Below are 20026 nucleotides of genomic sequence, written 5' to 3' on the forward strand. Positions count from 1 at the left end.
CTGCACGGGCCCAGGCCCCTCTGCCCCTCCCCCTTTGGGGCCCTGGGACACCTACCCCGGCCTGGCCCTGGGGCCTGGGCCAGGCTGTGCTGGCCGCCTCGGGCCTGGTGTTTGTGGCTCTGCTCAGATCTGGCACCTGATTAAACCGAGATGCCAAGCTGCAGCCAGGGAGCGAGCCCGGCAGCCCCCCGCACCCGCGCCCGCGGGCGGCCGTGGGCACCTGGCCAGGGCCTCCCCAGCCCCTGGCCAGCCGCAGCAGAGGCACCACCCCGCCTGCCAGCCTACCCTCCCCTGGGTGGGCGGGGAAATGTGGAGCTGGCACCACAGCCCCCAGGCCTCTGAGTGAGGGGCTCACCCCGTGTGTGTGTGTGTGTGTGTGTGTGTTTCCCTTTTTGCCTTGGCCCCTAGGAATCTCAGCCTCAAACCACAGTTGGTTTTTATTTTATTTTTTAGAAGATTTAGCTATGCATTTATGTCAGACTCACAGACAAGAGAGAGGGAGAGGGAGAAGGAGAGGGAGGGAGAGGGAGAGACAGAGAGAGAGGGAGAGGAAGAGACAGAGAGAGAGAGATCTGCTGTTTCACTTCCCAGCAATGGCCGGAGCCGAAGCCAGGAGCCAGGAGCTTCCCCCAGAGGCCCCAGCACTTGAGCCAGGACTGCTGCCTCCCAGGGTGAGCAGGTGCAGGGAGCCGCATTGAAGGGGGCCGGGACTTGGGCCAGGTGCTCTGCGTGGGGTGCGGTCGCCCAGCAGCACTGGTGGGCAGATCCAGCGTGGACCGCTGTCCTGGGGTCGGGGTGACTCAGAGACCATGGGTTCAGGAGCTGGCCCCAGGGCCCTGCCATTGGCCGGAGACCGCGGCTCTGGGTCTGGGGTCCGGGACTCATCCACGGTCACCTGTCCGGGCCCTCCCTGGGGTGGCTGGACCCGGGGCAGGGGCAGGGGTTTCTGGAAGCAGGCTCTGGACGGGGACCCAGGAGGCGGCTGAGGCCCCTGGGGGCCGGCACGAGAGGGCGACACCAGCAGCCGGGTCCTCGCCAAGGACCCAGACTTCTCCCTGGGGGTGCCGTGGCCACGTGGCCTGCCTCCTGCGTTTCTCTGGGTCTCCAGACACTTGGAATGTTGTTGATGTGGCCCGGGCCGGCCGCCCAGTGCCAACCCTGCCTGATGGGACGGGGGTGGGGCCGAAACACTGGGAGGGTGGTGGGGGCCGAGTCAGGCAGGCTGGGGAGCTGTGCCCCCTGGGACAGGGTGGTCCCAGGAGGGTGGGGCCTCCCTGGGCCCCTCCCCCTTCCCATGCCGCTCTTCTTCCAGGCCCCAGGCCCCAGCAGGGTCTGGGCAGCCAGCAGCCTTCTGCGGCTATGGGCACCCGACAGCCCGGCTCTCAGACTGACGCTGCCCCGGGGGCCGGGCCCTGGGTGGCCCCGGGTGGCCGGCGGTCCCAACGCAGGGCCGAGCTGCCCACGGTGGGCGGGGCGGGCGGGGGTCTGCAGGCGTGGGGAAGGGAGGGGGAAGCCCAAACTTTAAGGTATATGAACTGTGAAATTAAATCGAAATACTCAAATAAGGAGTCGCATAACAACACGAGCAAAGATGTTTACCAGGGCTTGAAGTTAAATACAGATTTTTTCATAAACCAAACAGAAAACGCAATAAAGTTCCGTGGAATGTTAAATATAATTCACAGCCGAGACAGCGCCGCAGCCGCCATAAAGCCACGCGCCGGTGTCACGGGGGCCCGAGTGCCAGCCGGGCACAGGGTTGCCGGGGGCCCCCCGGGCGTGGGCTGCAGGGTGTCCAGGGCCCCACGCGCCCTCCGTGCCCTCCGCAGTGGGCGTGCGCCCGGGGGCCCGGAGCCGCAGAGTCGACAGGGACCGGGGCAGGCGCCTGCGGGAGGGGCGGCGGCCGCGCAGTGCCCAGGTGAGTGTGTGGGAGCGCGTGTGCATGGATGTCAGTGTGTGTGTCCGTGTGTGCATGGATGTCGGTGTGTGTGTCCGTGTGTGCATGCGTGTGCCTGCGCTCCGGGCCCGCGGAGAGGAGGCACGTCCCACCTCTGCGGTCAGCTGCATGTGACCCGGACGCTCTGGCCCCGTGGCCACACAACCCTCCCAGTGGAGAACGCGCACCAGCCCCAGCCCAGCCTTTCCCAGACCTCGGGCGCAGCGGGGACAGGAAGGGGGCGGGGGTCTCAGCAGCACGGCACAGCTCCGTCCACCGCCTGGGCGTCCTCGGGGCTCAGGCCCACCTGGGCGCCTCCGGGTGTTCACAGAGACCGAACACGGGCCTGGCGGGGGTGCTGACCCCCCACCCCCAGCATGGGCCTTGTTCTTACCCCACCCCGAGGGAGAGGCTGGCTCGGGAACCCGGCCACAGGAGGGGAAGCTGGAGCGGAAGCCCGGCCTGCCGGCCTCCGTGGCCCTGCTCGACCCCAGGCCGAGCTCAGAGCAGGCACAGGTAGGCGGCTGGCCGTCCGCTGGCCACACCCCCATGAGCAACGGGCCCCAGCTGGTTGCCGGGGACCCAGAAGCCCAGATGTGGCCACAGCCCCCCGGGGGCTCCCGTCCTGGGGGTGGACAGAAGAGGCCGTCACAGCCGTGTGGCCAATCGATTTCGGGCCTCTTGGCCGGGCTCCCCGAGGGGCCGAGCCCCAGATGGCCACCTGGGCCCCGCCAGGGCAGGCTGTGTCCGCCCAGCAGGCCGCCTCTGCGCCTCCCGCCGTGGCTCCCAGGGCCCCTCCGCTGGGCCAGGATCCCAGGCCACTGTCGGCTCCTAGGTTCCACGGGCCTGTGGCATTTCTGCAGAACCCGGCCTCCCTAATTTATGTGCTGCCCGGGCAGGCGGTGTTTTCTCTAAAAACAGGATGGATGTGAGAAAAGCAACAATGCCCCAAAACCACACGCTAACGGCAGGGTCGGGGCTGGCTCGTTAGCACTGAATAATCGCGTTTCAACCACGCCAGTGAGAAAGGAAAATAAACAGCACCACCGGGCGGCTCAGGCCCGCTCCCACGTGCACGGGCGGGCACAGGGGGCTCCCACCCGCGAGGTGCCGTCCCCGGGGCACAGGCCCCAGCCTCTTGGAGCAGCAAATCCTGCTGGCTCCCTGGCGCCTGTGCTGCCCTGTCCCGTCCTGTCCACTGCATGGGCGGGGAACAGCTGGCCACCACTCGCCCTAACAACCCCCACCCCAGGACGGCACAGGCAGAGGGGCGGGCGCCGGCCGGCCGCTGTGCGAGAGAGTGGGGGGCGCGGCCAGGTTGTCGGCCTTTGTGTGCCCGGCCCAACTTCGGCTCACAATTTGGGATTAGAGCAAATCCCGGCCTTTCTCTGCACGCCTGCCCGCTCCCGGGTGCCCACAGCCTGCTGGGTAACTGCCTATTATCCGCCGGTTCCGCTCCGGTGCCCTCCCCAATAAAACTTTTCATATCCTTATAAACGAACCCGATTGCCGTGTTATAAACATTTACACTGTACTAACAGATCATCTCCGCACATCGGAATTGGCTAAATTCCCTTTTCCAGATGAATGTATTGAAGGAGATTAGAGATATGATAGCTTTTCAGATTGCTGAACCCAGAGAAATTAGTTTAGTGAGCATTTACAGAGGCTAAATTGGAACCATTAAATAGTGGATTAAATTGATGGCGCTTTCATTGTCTGTCCTTCGGTACCGCTGTAAAATCAATTAGCCGTCACCGGCCCATTCTCCGTACAGCGCGACTGTCGTGCCGGCGGACGCCGATGCAAAAGCTCCCAGCGCTGGGGCGGGGGGGGGGGGGCACGCACCTGTCGGGCACTGCACAGGAAGCAGCGTCCGGGACCCCCGCTGCGGCGCCAGCCTCCTGCCCAGTGTGCCCCCCTCACCTGATCAGACGGGGCCAGCCCCCGCCGAGAGCAACCGCCGGGGTCCCCAAAGCTGCTCCCGAGGCAGGGAGAGGTCCCGGGACCTGCTCTGGGGGCCCGGGAGGCGGGGAAGGCGGCCCCTGGCTCCGGGCACAGCCCCGCTGCGTCCTGCGGTTCCAGCTTCCCAGGAGGGTCCCCGGCTCTGTGCCACAGCCCAGGGCACAGGGGAGATGGAGCGGAGCTCAGGGCCAGGCAGGGGCTGCCCCTCCCACCCATGCCTGTGGGTTCCCTGCCCGGCTCCGTCTACCTGGAGGCCGCTTCTCTCCTGTGGGGCCCACGGGCCAGGACCTGGGGAGCCACAGAGGTCTGGAGAGAGGGTCGGGCGGGAGTCTGCGGTGCGGGGGCGGAGGGTGCCAGGGCTGGGTCACCTCCTCCACAGCCCTCGCCCCCCATGCTGCCCCCGCTCAGGCAGGTGGGGTGTCTCTGGGACCCCAGAATCTCATCACCCGCCCCGCCTGGCCCCACCCCGGCAGCGGGTGCGGTGAGGGACCACAGGCACCCAGGGAGGGGGGAGGCGGCCCCCACGTGCGCCTCCCCCTGTGGTTCCCTCTGAGGGTGGCCAGGACCGGGCGCTGGGGAGGTGCTGAGCCGCCTGTCCCGCGGGGAGTGCTTGGCCTGAGCCTGCAGGCACCCCAGGCGGACTTGCAGGGGTCAGGGATCCGGAGACCCTGCCCCCAGCCCCTGCCGGCTCCCCGCACTCTCCCTGTCCTCACCTTCCTGACCCCTGACCCCGGCTGCTCTGAGAACAGGGCGGGCGAGAGGCCCCTGTTCCAGCAGATTAGCGCCGCTCCCAGAGAAAACACGCGGGCCGTTTCATCTGAGCAGGGCGGCTGGGCGGGGAGGGGCCAGCACAGGCCAGGGACACCGCACGGGGAGGGGCCTGCAGACCCAGGCAGGAACTCGGCACCCACGGGCGGGGGTGGGGGTGGGAACGGGGCGGAGCCGGGCCAGGGGCCCCTGGGCCTGAGCCAAACTTGTCGGCCCTCTGCCTTGTGGCTCCCCTGAGGCCCAGGGAAACTCAATCTCCTGTGTACAGATGAGAACACAGGCCCAGGGAGGGCGATGCCCGCGTCCCCACTTTCCAGGACAGGCGGGGGAGGGGCGCAAGGCAGGTGAGGCAGGGGCGCCCCCCAGGCCCCACGGATGGACGATGGACGCGGCGGCAGGGCCACGGCCACCACAGGGCCCCTGCCGCCCGCTCCGCCCACTGGGCCCCGCAGCCCCTCCCTGTCTCTGGGGCTGGCTGGCTAAGGTTTCCGGCCAGCTTGGGGGGGGTGGGGTTCTGGTGGGGTCAGGTGCAGGGGGCGGGCAGGGGCAGGCGGGAAGGCCTGCAGAGGTTGGTTCTCACGAGCGGCTGACCCCGCCGCCGACAGCTGATATTGAGGAGGGGCTGGGCGGGCCCAGCACGTGGGGCCCAGGTGCCCACTCTGCCTCTGCCTCGGGCTGTGCGCGCCCCCAGGGCGTCCAGGCCAGGCCGGAGCCCGGGAGTCCTGTGGGCGCCTGTCCGCCCCCCGCCGAGGGGTCTGGAGGCGGAGGTTCTGGCTGTGCCGGGCGCTCCCTGGTGAGGGGCTTGCTCCCCTTCTGCGGGAGGGCCGGAGCCCCCTCCCCCAGCACACACGGGCGGGGCTGCTGGAGGAGCAGGGGCAAGGGCCCAGATGAGAATACAAGGTGTGTTGTCGTTGTCACGCTTGTCACAGATGGAGTCTCTCACCGGGGGGGAGGCCCTGGGCCCCAGGACCTCTCATCACCTGCCCCGCCCCGCCTGGGACAGCCCCCCGCCCTGATGGATGGCAGCTGGCTTTGAAGGGTGGGGGGACCAGCAGAGGCCCAGGGACGGTGGTGCGGGCAAGGGCACCCTCCCTGCCCATCCAGGCCATGGTCCTGTGCCCCCAAACGGGATGGCGGGGGAGGGGTGCAGAGTTCACAGCAGCGAGCCAGACTGGACAAGCCCGAGGCCTCAGGGGCCCCGCACGTGTCTGTGTCCTAGGACAGGGCAGGGTCCACGGGGCAAGGACAGAGCCTGGCATCGGGGTTCAGACTCGGGGGCTCCGTCCCCACCTTCCAGCCAGCGGCTCTGTATGACTTGTTTGGAGAAACTGCCCTGTGTGTGGCCAGGCCCCAGGCTCAGGCCAGCGCAGCCCCAGTGTCTGGTGGGCCAGCCAGAGGGATGGAGACCCCCTGCCCACGTGCTGGACGAGGGCCACGTGCAGGGTGGGTGGCTCCTGGGCGGGCGTGTTCTGGAAGAGGAGGAGAGCTGCCAGGACCCAGGCCCAGGGCTGTCCTTGGAGGTAACCTGAGGAGTAGGGCTGGGGTCTGGGGCGGGGCTAATTGAATATTCAAAAGGGGGTGTGACTTGGGGCGGGGCCTGCATGCCGCCCATTTCTCCTGGTGTCAGGTGCATGATGGGAGTGGGAGTGGGAGTGTCAGCCATGCAGATTTTGTTTTCCTGACCTTCTGATGACCTAAAGGTTCTCCAGGGGAACACTTCCACTGGCGCTGCTCAAACCACAGAACCGGTCGGGTCAGTGCAGGCCTGGCTGGCCCTGGTGCGCCAGGCTGACACGCAAGGCTGGGATGACACTCGGGCCACCGGACCTCGGCTCCTCCTGCTCGCGCTCTCTCCCTGCCTACCTCCGGGTGGCCACTGCTGGCTGACTCTCGTCTGCTGTGTCCCCGTCCCCCAGCACCCGGGAAGCATGGGTGGGCGGGAAGCTGGGTGCCGCAGACGGGCGAGGAAGGAGGGACCCCAGCGATCCCATGACTTCCCCCAGGTGTGAGGCTTGTGGCGTTAAGCCCACCCACGGGCACCTCTGTCCACTTCCGGAACGTCGTGCCCCTCTTCCCAAACCAAACCCCGTGCGCCCGTTCCCCCTCTTGCCTCTGTGGACCTGGTGGCTCCAGGGACCTCACAGAAGGGCAGTCTCCGGGCACGATGCCCTCAGGGCTCCCGGGCAGGTGCAGGTATGAGAATGCTGTCCTGCTGTGAGTGGGGGTCTTGTCAATCCCATAGAGAAAAGGGGCACCAGCCCGCGTGTGGCGGGGCAGCCCGAGCACCCCAAGTCCCCCCCGTGCTCTCTGGAGTAGCCGTGGTGAGGACAGAGGCCGGCGGCCAGCAGGGCGCACACAGCTGACGCAGAGGGAGGGGCGAGTGCCGCCCACCCCCCCGTGTCAGGGTCGCCAGGAGAGGCTCAGGGGCTCCGTGAGCCGGTGCCAGCAGCATTGACACAGAGCTGGCCACCGGGCCGCTGGTTGTGAAGTCGCCACGGTGAGGGTGAGCTGGGCAGAGGCGAACCCCGGGCAGTGGGCGCCGTTTCGCAACACCTTCGCAAGTCTGGGCTATTTAAAATGAAGTTAGGAAGCATTTCAAAACTGTCAATACAAGGATGGGGCTGTCGGCCAGCTCCGTGGGGCCCCTCCTGTGGGGGCCCCTGCGCCTCTGCCCCCTGGAACCACCTCCCAGGGTGCAACGCTCCTGGTTTCCATTCTCCTGCCTCGTACCTTCCGGTTCCAGTTTCATCCACCCACCCACCCACCTGTCCATCTATACCCTGTGTCTACCCATCCACCCAGCTGTCTATCCACCATCCAATCATCCCTCCATCCACACACCCACCTGCTTACCCATCCACCCCTCCACCCCTCTACCACCCATCCTTGCAATCTTCCATCCCCCATATATGCCCATCCATCCGCCCCTCACCCATCCATCCATCACCCATCCATCCCATCCATCGATCCACCCACCACCCCTCCCCTCCCCCTCCCCACTGACCCCCACCGTCCGCTCATTTAACAGCGCTTATTGAGTGATCTGAATGCAGGCCATTGTACTGGCTCAGTGCTCAGTGATGAGCCAGACAAAGCCCTGACCTCATGGAGCCCGTGTACCAATAAGGAAGGAAAATAAGCAAACAGGAAAAGAAATCTATGAATTATCCATGAGGGGAGGGAGTGGGTCAGGGCGGACGGCCTTGACGCAGCTGGGCAGGGGCTCCTCGGAGAGCCGCCATTTACTGCGGGACCCCAGGAAGGGGGCGGGGCCGAGTGGGGCAGCAGGGGCCGCGTCTCCAGGGCCTGGGCCAGACGCGGGAGTGGACTGTGTCCCAGGCTTGGTGGGAAGACGGCCTTGGTGAGCGCGGCAGGAAAGGGCCCAGGTGCCCTGGGTGGGGAGGAGGTGTGCGAGAGGACTCTCCGACTTCCGGCCCAGTAGCCAGGCAGCAGTGAGCGCCCCAGTGCAGGAGGGAGACCCCTGGGGCCAGCTGGCCCGTGGGGAGGCGGAAGGCGGCACAGCCCTGGGGGCCAGGAGCCCACCCCCGCCCCGTGGGGTCTGCACACCCAGCGGGAGCAGAAGTGAGTTGATGTCAGCTCGGTTCAGTGGAGCAGCCCGAGTCCACAGTTCCCCGCTTCCTGGAGGAGCGGCGTTGCCCGAGCAGCCGTGGGAAAGCCCGGTGCCCCTGGCCCAGGAACGGTGACGCTGGGATGTGACAAGAGCTTTGGGCCTGAAGATACTCACTGCAATGTGACTTTCAATGAAAAAAAAATGGAGGCCACCAAAATGCGCAGAAATCGAGGACCCATTTGGTAAGTCGTGGAGCACCCACTCGATGGAGCAGCAGGCAGCGGCAGGGCTCGGGGGCGCAGCAGGGGGACAGGCGGTCACCTCCGCAGGGTGCCGAGGCCCGGAGCAGCCCCCCGAGGTCCAGCGCATGTCGAGGCACGGGGACAAAAACCATGGGCGCAGCCGGAAGCCTGGAGGAAGCCGTCGCCGGCAGCAGCGTGGCGTTCAGGAGAGGGGACAGCGATGCTTTCTCTGCCCTCCGCTGTTTCGGAAGTGTTACATGGCACTGCTTGTTTAAGACACACCCCCGGGGCCCGCACTGTGGTGTAGCAGGTGAAGCCGCTGCCTGCAGTGCCGGCATCCCATGTGGGCACCAGTTCAAGTCCCAGCTGCTCCACTTCTCTGCCATGGCCTGGGAAAGCAGTGGAAGATGGCCCAGGTCCTTGGGCCCCTGCACCCATGTGGGAGACCCGGAAGAAGCTCCTGGCTCCTGGCTCTTGGCTCCTGGCTTTGGATCGGGGCAGCTCTGGCCATCCCGGCCATCTAGGGAGTGAACCAGTGGATGGAAGACTCTCTCTCTCTCTCTCTCTCTCTCTCTCTCTCTCTGCCTCTCCTTCTCTCTCTGTGTAACACTGACTTTCAAATAAATACATAAATCTTAAAAAAAAAAAAAAAAAGACACACACCTGGGGCAGTGTCGGCACTCAGTGAGTTAAGACTCAGCTTGAGGGGCCAGCACTGTGGCACAGTGGGTTAACGCCCTGGCCTGAAGTGCCGGCATCCCATATGGGCACCGGTTCGAGACCCGGCTGCTCCACTTCCTGTCCAACTCTCTGCTATGGCCTGGGAAGGCAGTGGAGGATGGCCCAGGTCCTTGGGCCCCTGCACCTGCGTGGGAGACCAGGAAGAAGCTCCTGGCTCCTGGCTTCGGATTGGCGCAGCTCCAGCCGTTGCGGCCATCTGGGGAGTGAACCATTGGATGGAAGACCTCTCTCTCTGCCTTTGCCTCTCCTCTCTCTGTGTAACTCTGCCTTTCAAATAAATAAATAAATCTTTAAAAAAAAAAAAAAAGACTCAGCTTGAGACACTGGCATCCACCCCCTGGCCGAGTGCTGGTTCAAGTCCCGGCTGCTCCACTTCCCTCCCAGCTCGGTCCTTACGGCCTGGGAAAGCAGCGGAGGATGGCAGAGTGCTTGGGCCCCTGCACCCTCGCGGAAGACCCAGAAGAAGCTCCTGGCTCCCGGCTCCAGCCTGGTCCAGTAAGAGTGATTGTGAGCATTTGGGGAGTGAGCCAGAGGATGGAAGATTTCTCTCTGCTTTTTTTTTTTTTTTTTTAATTTACTTTTTTTTTTTTGACAGGCAGAGTGGATAGTGAGAGAGAGAGACAGAGAGAAAGGTCTTCCTTTGCTGTTGGTTCACCCTCCAATGGCCACCACGGCCGGCGCACTGCGGCCAGCGCACCGCGCTGATCCGATGGCAGGAGCCAGGAGCCAGGTGCTTTTCCTGGTCTCCCATGGGGTGCAGGGCCCAAGCACCTGGGCCATCCTCCACTGCACTCCCGGGCCACAGCAGAGAGCTGGCCTGGAAGGGGGGCAACCGGGACAGAATCTGGCGCCCCGACCGGGACTAGAACCCGGTGTGCCGGTGCCACAGGCGGAGGATTAGCCTGGTGAGCCACAGCACCGGCTCTCTCTGCCTTTCAAATCCGTCAGTCAAGAGAACGCTCAATGCCCACAGTTTATCCTGGCACGGGGGCGGGGGGGAGGGGGCTTTGCTCTTCCTGTGATGAGGACCTCCCCCCAGCCCCTGCTCCAGAGGGACCTGGTGGAGGAGCTCACACCTGCGCTGGGCTCCTGGGTGGGGCCGGGAGGCTGAGACCCCAGGGCAGGGGTGGGGCAGCTGTCAGTCAATGGAGCTGAGCCTTTGGGCCCCTCCCAGGCCAGAGCCTCCCCCGCAGTCACCTGTCTGGAGTCCCCCAGAGCCAGGAAGGAGGGCGTCCCCCGCTCCGGAGCCCCCAGGTCCCGTCGTCAGAGGGCCCTGCCCGCTGCTGACACAGCGACAGCTCCCGTGTGGTGCCGCCCTGCTGCCCAGACCCCTGCCTCAGCCACACAAACCAGCGTGCAACTTTCCAGACACAGGGACAGCAGCCCGGGGCACACGGCAGGCCTGCGCATGGCGCCGCCTCGCTGCCCTCTGGGTGTGGTGAGGAGGGGGCCGGCGGCCCTCAGACACCCACTCCCTCCGCCCCGGCCTGGCCTGGCAGCGCCCTGCCCCCTCCGCCGTGATGGGGGAGGGGCCGCGCTCTGAGCCTTGGGTGCCGGCGGCTGGGAGGGGCTTGGGGCTGGGGCGGAGTTCCCTCTGCTCCTAGCGCACCTGCTTGGCAGCCCCTGTGGGTGACAGAGGACAGACAGGGCTGGGTACCGGGGGTGTGGCCAAGGTCTCCAGCCCCCACCCTCCAGGCTGGCAAGCGCCGGCTGCGAGGCTGCTCCTCCCGGGCCGGCTGGCGCGGCATCTGGCCCCGGCCCGGCAGCCCTGCGTCTGACTCAGCTCTCTCTGCCCACCGGGCTGTCTCCCCCGCGCCCCGGCCGGCCGACATTGACGCCTCCCTCCGTAATTGGCAATTGTGTCGCATTTGTTCACAACCGATCGGATCGTCAGGAGCGCGCGGGGCTCTCCCGGGGCCGCCGTGAAATCCGTTTGAAGCGGCGTGTCGGCTCGGGCTCGGCCTGCTGCAGTGGCCATCTGGCTGACAGGCCTGGGCTGGGCCCACACCCTGACCCCGGGCACCGCAGCTAAGCCGCCCCCTGGGGGACACCCGCCAGCCCCGCACAACCTCGAGCCACTGGCCTCTCCCGGGGGCGTAGGCAGCGGTCGGAGACGAGCACGCCAGCGGGCTCACCTGGGCACGGCTCCTGCTGGGATCCTGAACCCAAGTTCCCACGCGTGTACACGTGCGCCTCGCCAGGCCGCCTGGGCACCCACAGGGTGTGAGCGGCGGGGACCGGCGGCTGGGATCTCGGCACCGGGTGCGGTCCATGGGGCTCGGCCTTTGCTCGCTGCTTGCTCCGCTCCACGCCACGGCTCAGGGCTCCAGGCTGGGCGGCCCGGCGGCAGGTGGAGGAGAGCCAGGAGCTGCCGGGTGTCTCTGTGGCACGAGGGTGCTGGCAACACGCAGCCCTGCTGGGGGCCCCTGGGCAGCCCGGGGCCCACGTGAGGTGTCGACAGGGGGACGAGGGTGGGGCTGGGACTTGTGGACGGGGGTGGGCGAGGCGAGGGGGTGCAGCAGCAGGAGGGGTCGGTTTTGGAGCAGGAACCCAGAGCCAGGGCTGGAAGGTCGAGGTAGGGTCTGTCTCCGGCGCTGTCCCTGGGAGGCCGGCCGCACCCTCCTGCCCCTGGGCCAGTGTGGGCTCCTCAGCCCCTTCCACCCCTCCCCACCTGCCTCTGGCCAGGCTCCCGAGAGGCCACACCTGGCTTCTGAGCTCTGGCCAGGTGACACTGCGCAGGTGAGACCCTTCTCTGGCTGTCGTATTTTGCTCTCAAACGGGGAGGAGACGCAGCCTGGGTTGGGGCGGGGGGCACCGCCCACCCACCCGCCCTCCCTCCACCCCCTTCCTGGGCCAGCGGGCCATCTGCTGCGCAGATCCTGGGCGGAGAGCCCCAGCCGGGCACTGCTGCCCGCCCCTGCCTGCAGCCTGCCGATCGGCTGTCTAGCGGCTGCCTGCGTGCCCTGCGGGGGAGCCCTCGGCTGCCCAGGGGACCCCGGCGGAGCCCCGCCCCCAGCTGTGGTAGAGGGGCGTTTGCAAGCCTGAAGCCCTTAGCCAGGTTTGCTGTTTGAGGAAGAGGAGCTGCTGGCTGCTGACCCCACAGGGCCGGGCCTGGTCGGAGGGGCTGTGGGTAGCGAGGGGTGCGGGTGGGCAGAGAGCGAGGCCAGAGCCAGGCCTGAGTCCTGGGCTTCGGGTTCAGGGAGTCCGGGCGTGGGGCTGCCCGTTCCCTGCCCTCCCCATGGAGCCTGGCTCACCCTATGCACCTGCCCTGCCCGCAGGGAGCCGGGAGCCCGAGCTGGGGACGAGGCCGAGCGGCCGTGGGCCCCACGCACTGCAGGGACCCGCACGACAGAACACAGGGTCCTGTACCTTTCCAGGCATTGAAATGGAAATGAGACTTCTCAGGGCTGGCTGGCACCATGGAGTGGCGGGTTAAGCTTCGGCCTGTAATCCTGGCTGCCCCTCTTCCGATCCAGCTCTCTCCTGTGGCCCGGGAAAGCAGTAGAATGTGGCCCAGGTGCTTGGCCCCTGCACCCGCGTGGGAGACCCGGAGGAGGCTCATGGCTCCTGGTTTCAACCTGGCCCAGCCCGGCCGTTGCTGGGAAGTGAACCAGGATGGAAGACCTCCCTCTCTGTCTCTCTCTGTCTCCATCTCTCTAGATCTTGGCCTTTCAAATAAGTAAATAATTTTTTAAAAAAGAAAGGAAAGTGAGCCGTTTTGGGCTGGATAAAATGATTATCAGAACGGATAGCCAAGGCCGGCGCCGCGGCTCACTAGGCTAATCCTCCGCCTTGCGGCGCCGGCACACCGGGTTCTAGTCCCGGTCGGGGCGCCGGATTCTGTCCCGGTTGCCCCTCTTCCAGGCCAGCTCTCTGCTGTGGCCAGGGAGTGCAGTGGAGGATGGCCCAGGTGCTTGGGCCCTGCACCCCATGGGAGACCAGGAGAAGCACCTGGCTCCTGCCACTGGATCAGCGCGGTGCGCCTGCCGCGGCGGCCATTGGAGGGTGAACCAACGGCAAAGGAAGACCTTTCTCTCTGTCTCTCTCTCTCACTGTCCACTCTGCCTGTAAAAAATAAATAAATAAATAAATAAAAATAAAATAAGAACGGATAGCCCCGATTTCTGTTGACTCTGCACAGGGACTTGCAGCAACTGTCAAATCTCGCACCTGCGTGGGCGGCCCAGGCCCTCCCCGCCCCGGCCTGGGATGGGCACCTGGAGGGTGAGGGGCGGGGTGGGGGCGGGGGACACCCAGAGCCGGGTCCTGAGTCACTCCAGGGCAGTGGTGCCCGGCTGGGGGCGGGGACTGCAGGCCCGGGTGGCAAAGCTGGGGCTGCCAAGGCAGGGCTGGGCCCACCCTGGGGCACGTGGAGAGTTTGTCTCCTCAGCATGCTGACCCCAGAGCAGGCTCACGGATAGGCTCCACCCCCGGGGCGGAGCCTGAGCCCCCTACCCTCGGGTCCGGTGATTTGCTTGACCAATGGGATGCCCGAGCCTGCCTGTGTCCTGTGGCCACCTGTGGGCACCCAGCCCCAGCATCCTGAGTCCCGACCTCCACAGGTGCCCACCAGGACACCCCCTCAGACACCTTGCACCCTGGGTGGTTGGGCCCGAGCGTGGTCGCTCACCCTGTCTGACCCCAGCCCTGGGAGGGACGTGAGACGGGGTGGACGGGAGCAAGCATCGGCTTCTCCCGCCAGCTCCTCCACCCCTGCCGTCCCAGCCACCCGCCATGCAGGAGGACGGCTCGGAGCCCCAGGCTGCGCTTGGACTGCAGACCGCCCTGCTCCCCCGTGTCCTCTGGCCTGGGCTGACCCTCCCTTGGCGCTCTGAGGGTCACTGGCCACGTGTGGCACATCCGTGTGCTCGGGCGTTCTCCCTGAGCACCCGTGGGGAGCCCCAACTCAGACCTGCCCTGCCCACCGGCTCCACTCACCTTCCCAGCCTTGGTGCCGCCACACTGGGTGCCGTGTCCCCGACCCCTGCCTGCTTTTATAAGTGGGAGGTGGGGACTTCTCCCCACGGGGCTGCTGGTAGGATGGGTTGCGGGAGGGAGACGGCCACATGGGGACGAGCTGTCCTCATCCTTGGGCAGCCCCGGGTCTGCCAGAGCCCCGCGGAAGGGGGCTGAGAGGCCTGGCTGCCTGGCTCCCGGCTCCCGCGGGGCACTGCACACAGGGAGAGGACTTACCCCAGGCTGACCGCCTGCCTGCCCGTCCGGGAGGAGCCCTGGGTTCCTGCTCTGATCTCGCCAAAGCCTCCCCCAGCACCAGGGCCAAACCTCAGCCCCCGCGCCCATCCAATACTGCCTGCTCTGGCGAAGAGGCCTGGGGCGCTGGCGGGCCCAGCTGCGGGGCGCCCGACTCCCTCTCCTCAGCCCCGGGATGGGGGTGCCATTGATCCTCCAGGCGGGGGGCCGTTCCTGCTGCCGACGCGGCCCCCATCGACCGCCCACCTGCGCTCCCTCCCCGGCGCTAACAGCCTAATTGACAGGACGGGCACGTGCTGTCTGGGAACCCTGGCCGTGGTGCCCACCCCCACCCCAGCTTCAGGAGGGGGTCAGTGTTGGGGGCCGTGACTGGGTGTCCCCTCAATCAGGTGACCAGGGGCCTCCTGGGTTCTGAAGCAAGGCCATCAGTGGGGTCGAGGGGCCCCCGGGGGTGGGTGGGCAGTGACGGGACTGGGGTACTGTGGGGGCTGGGGCCGTGGAGGTGTGGGGGACATGGGACCCTGGCCTGGGGTTTGGCGGGGGAGAGTGGAACCCTGTCTTGGGGGGTGGAGGTTGGGGGGAGTTGGACCCTGGCCTAGGGGGTGTGGGGAAGAGTGGGACCCTGGCCTGGGATTTGGGTGGGAGGAGACCCTGTTTTGGGGGCATGGAGGTTGGAGGGAGACCCTGCCCTCGGGCTCATGGAGGGGAGAAGGACCTTGGCCTGGGGGATGTGGGGGAGAGGGACCCTGGGCTGGGAGTGGGAGGGAGTGGGAGGGGGGCCCTGGCCTAGGGGGCATGGATGTTGGGGGAGAGGGACCCTGGCCTGGGAGTGGGGGGGAGTGGGAGGGGGGCCCTGGCCTGGGGGGCATGGGAGAGAGGGACCCTGGCCTGGGAGTGGGGGGAGTGGGAGGGGAGCCTGGCTGGGGGGCGTGGAGGAGTTGGAGGTGGGGGGACACGGAACCCTGGCCCAGGAAGACAAAGCGGACCCAGGACTGGGCAGGAGGAAGGAAGATGGCAGAACTGGGGCAGGAGTCACATCCCCTGGGATGAGCCCCACACCCCTGCTCCCTACCCCACTCTGGGGGCCGGGATGGGCTTGGCGCCTGAGCCAGAGGACTGGGCTGCCCGTGTGGCTGGGGGACAGCGGGTGGGCTGTGAGGGGCTCTGAGAGGACCCTGCTGTGCCTCAGAGCTGCACAGAACCGGCCTCAGGAGTGCCCGAGGGCCACTCAGCAGAGCAGAGCCGGGGACGCCAGGACCCCGCGGGCTCCTGTGCCGGCCTCGGTTTCTGCAGCCCAGGATGCCTGGGGACCCTCAGGGTGACGCTGGGACCCGGGCTCCAGGGCGCCGCCTGCCCACCCAGCCCTCCTGTCCAGCCCTCTGCCCGGTCCCCAGCGCCACCTCCACGCCCCGGCCCCAGGAGCCCCGGTTTGAGCAGCAGTGGGGAGGGGCCCCCGGCTGCAGCCCAGCTCCCGGAGGCCCCTGTGCACAGGGCGGGGTCCACGCGGTGGATGTTGGCAAACCGTAGGCCCACACAGCCTTTCCGTTCCCTCGCTCGCGGCCAGTGTGCAGGCATGCCCTGCCCCAAGTCCGATTCTTCTCCAGCCAGCTGGCCCTGCGGCTGCCCGGCTCCCTTCTCCGGAAAGCCAAGGCCGGAAGCCTGGTCGGGCGGCACCGGGCCACGGCCGGCACCAGGACACCGGGGCGCCGGCCGGGGTGGCCAGGACAGGTGTGCGGCCGGTGGTGCGGCCGCCCATCCATCAGCCGCTAATCCCTGCCGCCCGCCGGCCTCTTGTGGGGCGTGATGGATGGGCGGGCGGCCGGGCCGACTGCTGTGAAATCACTCAGCGGCCAGACAAGCCCCTAAATCTGACGCGCGGAGTGTTGAAAGCAGCCATGTCTGTTTTCCCAGCCTACCTCAGCTGCGATAAATATTTAAAGCGCGCGTTAACATCCCGGCCGCACAATCGGGCTCTGTGGCCCTGGCCCTCGCAGATTTAATTAGCTCCCGGCTTCCCCTGCCGGCCGCGTTCGCCCGTGGACGGAAGCCCCTGTTTGCTTAAACTCCCGGCCCCCATAAATATCAGCCGCGCACAGCTGGGCCCGGACAGAAGCTTTTTGTCTGGCTGGCGGCGGGGAGGGCCGGGGGAGGGGCTGGGGCCCGCTGGCTGCCCGTGAAGAGGGGGTGGTCCTGGCCCTGGCTGAGCCCTGCCCCCCCATGCTCACAGTCGGATGAGGAAGCCAGGGGGGAAGGGAGGGCCGGGCGGGAGCCGAGCTCCCCCCTCCGCCCCACTCTGGGTTCTGGGGGCGGCCGGTGCCCCGCCCTGGTGCTGCAGCCCTCAGCGTCACCCCCATTTCAGGGACGAGGAAGCCGAGGAGAGCGGCCAGAGCCCCATGGCTGGCTGTGAGGGCCGAGCTGGGTGTGTGTGGAGCCGCTGCCTGCAGACCCTGTGTCCCCCACCCCCTAACTGGCCCAGCAGAGGCCCGAAGGCGGGGGCTGAGGCCCAGGAGAGGCCAGAGCAGGGTCTCTGAGGTCGGATTCCAGGACGGCAGCCCTGAGCTGTCCACTGTCTGCTTGGGAGCAAGAGGCGGGCAGAACGGAGCCGCAGGAGGGGCTGGTGTGGAGGAAGCCGAGAGTCCTCCCTGGAGGAGGTGGCTGCGCTGAGTCCCTGCTGTCGGCTGACCCAGCCCTCTGCTCTCTGTCCTGCGTAGACACGGACTCCGAGGCACAGCGTGGAAGAGGGAGCGGCTGGGAGCTGCGGTGCCTCTCCAAGCCTGACCCCTGCAGGTTATGGGGGCGGCCTGCGACACAAGGGCCCAGCAGGGCGAGAGCTGGGGCACCAGACACGGGAGACGTCAAGGCCACAGGCTGCTGCCCTCGCGCCTGCTCAGGGCCCTTGCAGGAGCCGCCACCGCCCGCTCCCTCGCTCCCTCCCTCCCTCTCTTTCCAGGCTCACCCTCCTCTGGGCTCAGCCCAGGGTCGCCCCCGCCCCGCTATGCCCAGGTCTGTTCCCCCTCCGCAGTCCCCTCTCCTCCAGGGCACAGGCCCCACTGCAGCCGGCATGACCCTGGAGCATCATCGGTTAGGGAGACTGGGTCCCTCCACGCTCCGGCCCCAAGCACGGGACCGGCACTGAGGTTGCGTAGTCGAGTGAAGTCGCATGCAGAAGTACTTGGGAGGCGTAGGTTAGGGCTCTGCTGTGTGAGTAGTAACAGTAACAGGACAAGAAGGTGGAAGACGGCCTATTACCTTCTGTAAGGGCCGGTGACAGAGTAACGACTGATGTGTGTTACACAGGAGACCAGCAATGCCCCGAGAGATACACAGTAGCTTTGCCCGGTTCCCTGGGAAATGCGGATTTGCAGAGAGCCACGGATAGGAGGATAGGACAAGTGATTCCTTGCAGGGCAAGTGTGGCCCCCGGGCAGAAGCAGCCGTCGGCCCTGAGCCGAGTGACCAGACAGGACTCCGCTGAGGTCCCCGAGCGCCCTGGGGACTGGGCTTCACTGAGCCACGGCCTCATGGCCTCCAGGACAGGCTGCAGACACCGTGGGAGACCCCCCAGGGCACGGCCCCCGAGGGTGGGCCAGGTGGGGCTGGCTGAGGCGCACCTGCTGCCTGGTAGCACCAAGCCCGCCTTAGCGAGGAGGAGACTCAGACAGGGCAGCAGCAAGGGGCTCTGAGGCCCGAGACCAGAGGGCTGGGGGCCGGGGGCCGGGGGCCGGGGGCAGAACACCCGCCTGGTGGGGGCTGCTCGCCAGGCCCGGGCGGGGACACGCCTAGCCTGGCTTGTGTCTGTGTGCCCGCTCCTCCCTGGCCCTCGGCCACCATGCATTTGCGGGTGTGCCCAGGTGCATGGGTGTGGGTGCGCGTGTGACTGGATCCTAACCTCTGGCCCTGCAGCCAGCCAGTGAGAGGCCCTGTGCGTGTTCTCGGTGGGGGGCAGAACCGCCCCCAGAATGCTTTGCCGAACTGCACCTGCCGCGGTGCTGTCCTGGGGAGGCAGCTCGGAGGTCCCAGGCTCCCGACACGGGCAGCTCCTGCCGGGGAGACAGAGGTCACTGCCTGCCTGCACAGGTACACACATGGGAGCCACGTGTGAGCGTGTGCACATGCGTGCACGTGGGGCTCCCGGCACCACCGCTGCGGCCCTGGGGCGTGTGGGGTCAGCGGTGCAGCCTCCATGACTGGCACCGTCACAGCCAGCCCAGAGCCGGAGGCAGGGGTACAGTGGGGGCGGGGGCTCCCGTGCCGAGCCGTGCCTGTAAACCGTCGCCGTCAGAGCTTCCCGACAACCGGCTCTGGGTGGGCGTGTGGAGCGGGGGCCACAGGCAGCCCCGTCCCCCTCCTCCGAGCAGCAGAGCCGGAGACGGGCAGGGGTCACCAGCAGGCAGAGAGGCCCAGGGGCCGGTACTGGGACCCCGTGGTCGGCACCCACACTGGACTCGGACCAGAGACCCGGCTCATCTGGAGCTGCTCCGACCTCCGGCCCCCTGCCCACCGGGCAGCCACGGTCCCGGCGTGTGCATGCGTGTGCGTGCGTGTGCACGCGTGTGCGCCGGGCCTCTCGACAGCCGATTTCTCACAGGCGCCCGAGCCAGCTCCCGCTCCGCCCGCTCGCTCCTGTTTATGAAGCGAAGGGTAAGTGTTTAATTAGTCGCCTAATTGCCTGGGTAATTGGGAGCCGCACTCAGCTCTCCAAGTAATCAGTCGGAACAGGCCTCGAAAATATCGGGCCCAATATTCATTAGTGTGGCTCGATCGTTAAACAGCTACCGTGTTTGGTGCGTGACAGGGCCCAGCCAACAGCTGCCGGCCCTGCAGTCACCGCCAGACTGAGGAACGGAGGGCTGCTGGGGGCGGGGCCTGCGCCCCCCCCGCCCCACCTCTCCCGGGAGCTGCTGTCAGCTGAGCCGGCCCCTGGGGACTCTCCCGCCTAAGGGGCCCCACGGGGAGGGCAGGAGGTGCTCCCTTGGAACACAGGGAAGTGGGGGTCTGTCCCTCAGAGAAGCCCTGCCTGCAGGGCCAGGCCCACAAATGTGCCCATTTCCCAGATGGGGAGACTGAGGCCCACAGGAGCAAAGCTGCCCAGGGAGGGGGCCAAGTCTCCCCCCGCCTTAGTCAGCAGCCCCTGTGGTCCCCTCTGGAGGAGGGGCCTGCCCATCTGCCCCCTTCCCCAGGCACAGCAGTGAAACGGGATGCGGCTGGCGGCCGCTGTGAACCCCCCAGGTGTTCTGAAGGAGGGGACGGGGACAGAGAAGGGGCCCAGGAAGCCACTGTCTGAGGCAGGGTCAGCGTTGTGTGGGCGGGGTCAGAGCCCGGTGGGCAGGGGTCAGGGCCAAGTGGGCAGGTTCAGAGTCAGATAGGTGGGTCAGAGCCAGGTGGATGGGGTTCAGAGCCAGGTGGGTGGGTTCAGAGTCAGATAGGTGGAGTCTTAGCCAGGTGGGTGGAGTCAGAGCCAGGTGGGTGGGGTTCAGAGCCAGGTGGGTGGGGTCAGAGACAGGTGGGTGGAGTCAGAGCCAGGTGGGTGGAGTCAGAGCCAGGTGGGTGGGGTTCAGAGCCAGGTGTGTGGGTTCAGAGTCAGGTGGGTCA

The sequence above is a fragment of the Oryctolagus cuniculus genome, chromosome 19, assembly GCF_051225735.1.
Source record: "Oryctolagus cuniculus isolate XC-2025 breed Fujian yellow rabbit chromosome 19, ASM5122573v1, whole genome shotgun sequence".
Lineage (NCBI taxonomy): Eukaryota > Metazoa > Chordata > Mammalia > Lagomorpha > Leporidae > Oryctolagus > Oryctolagus cuniculus.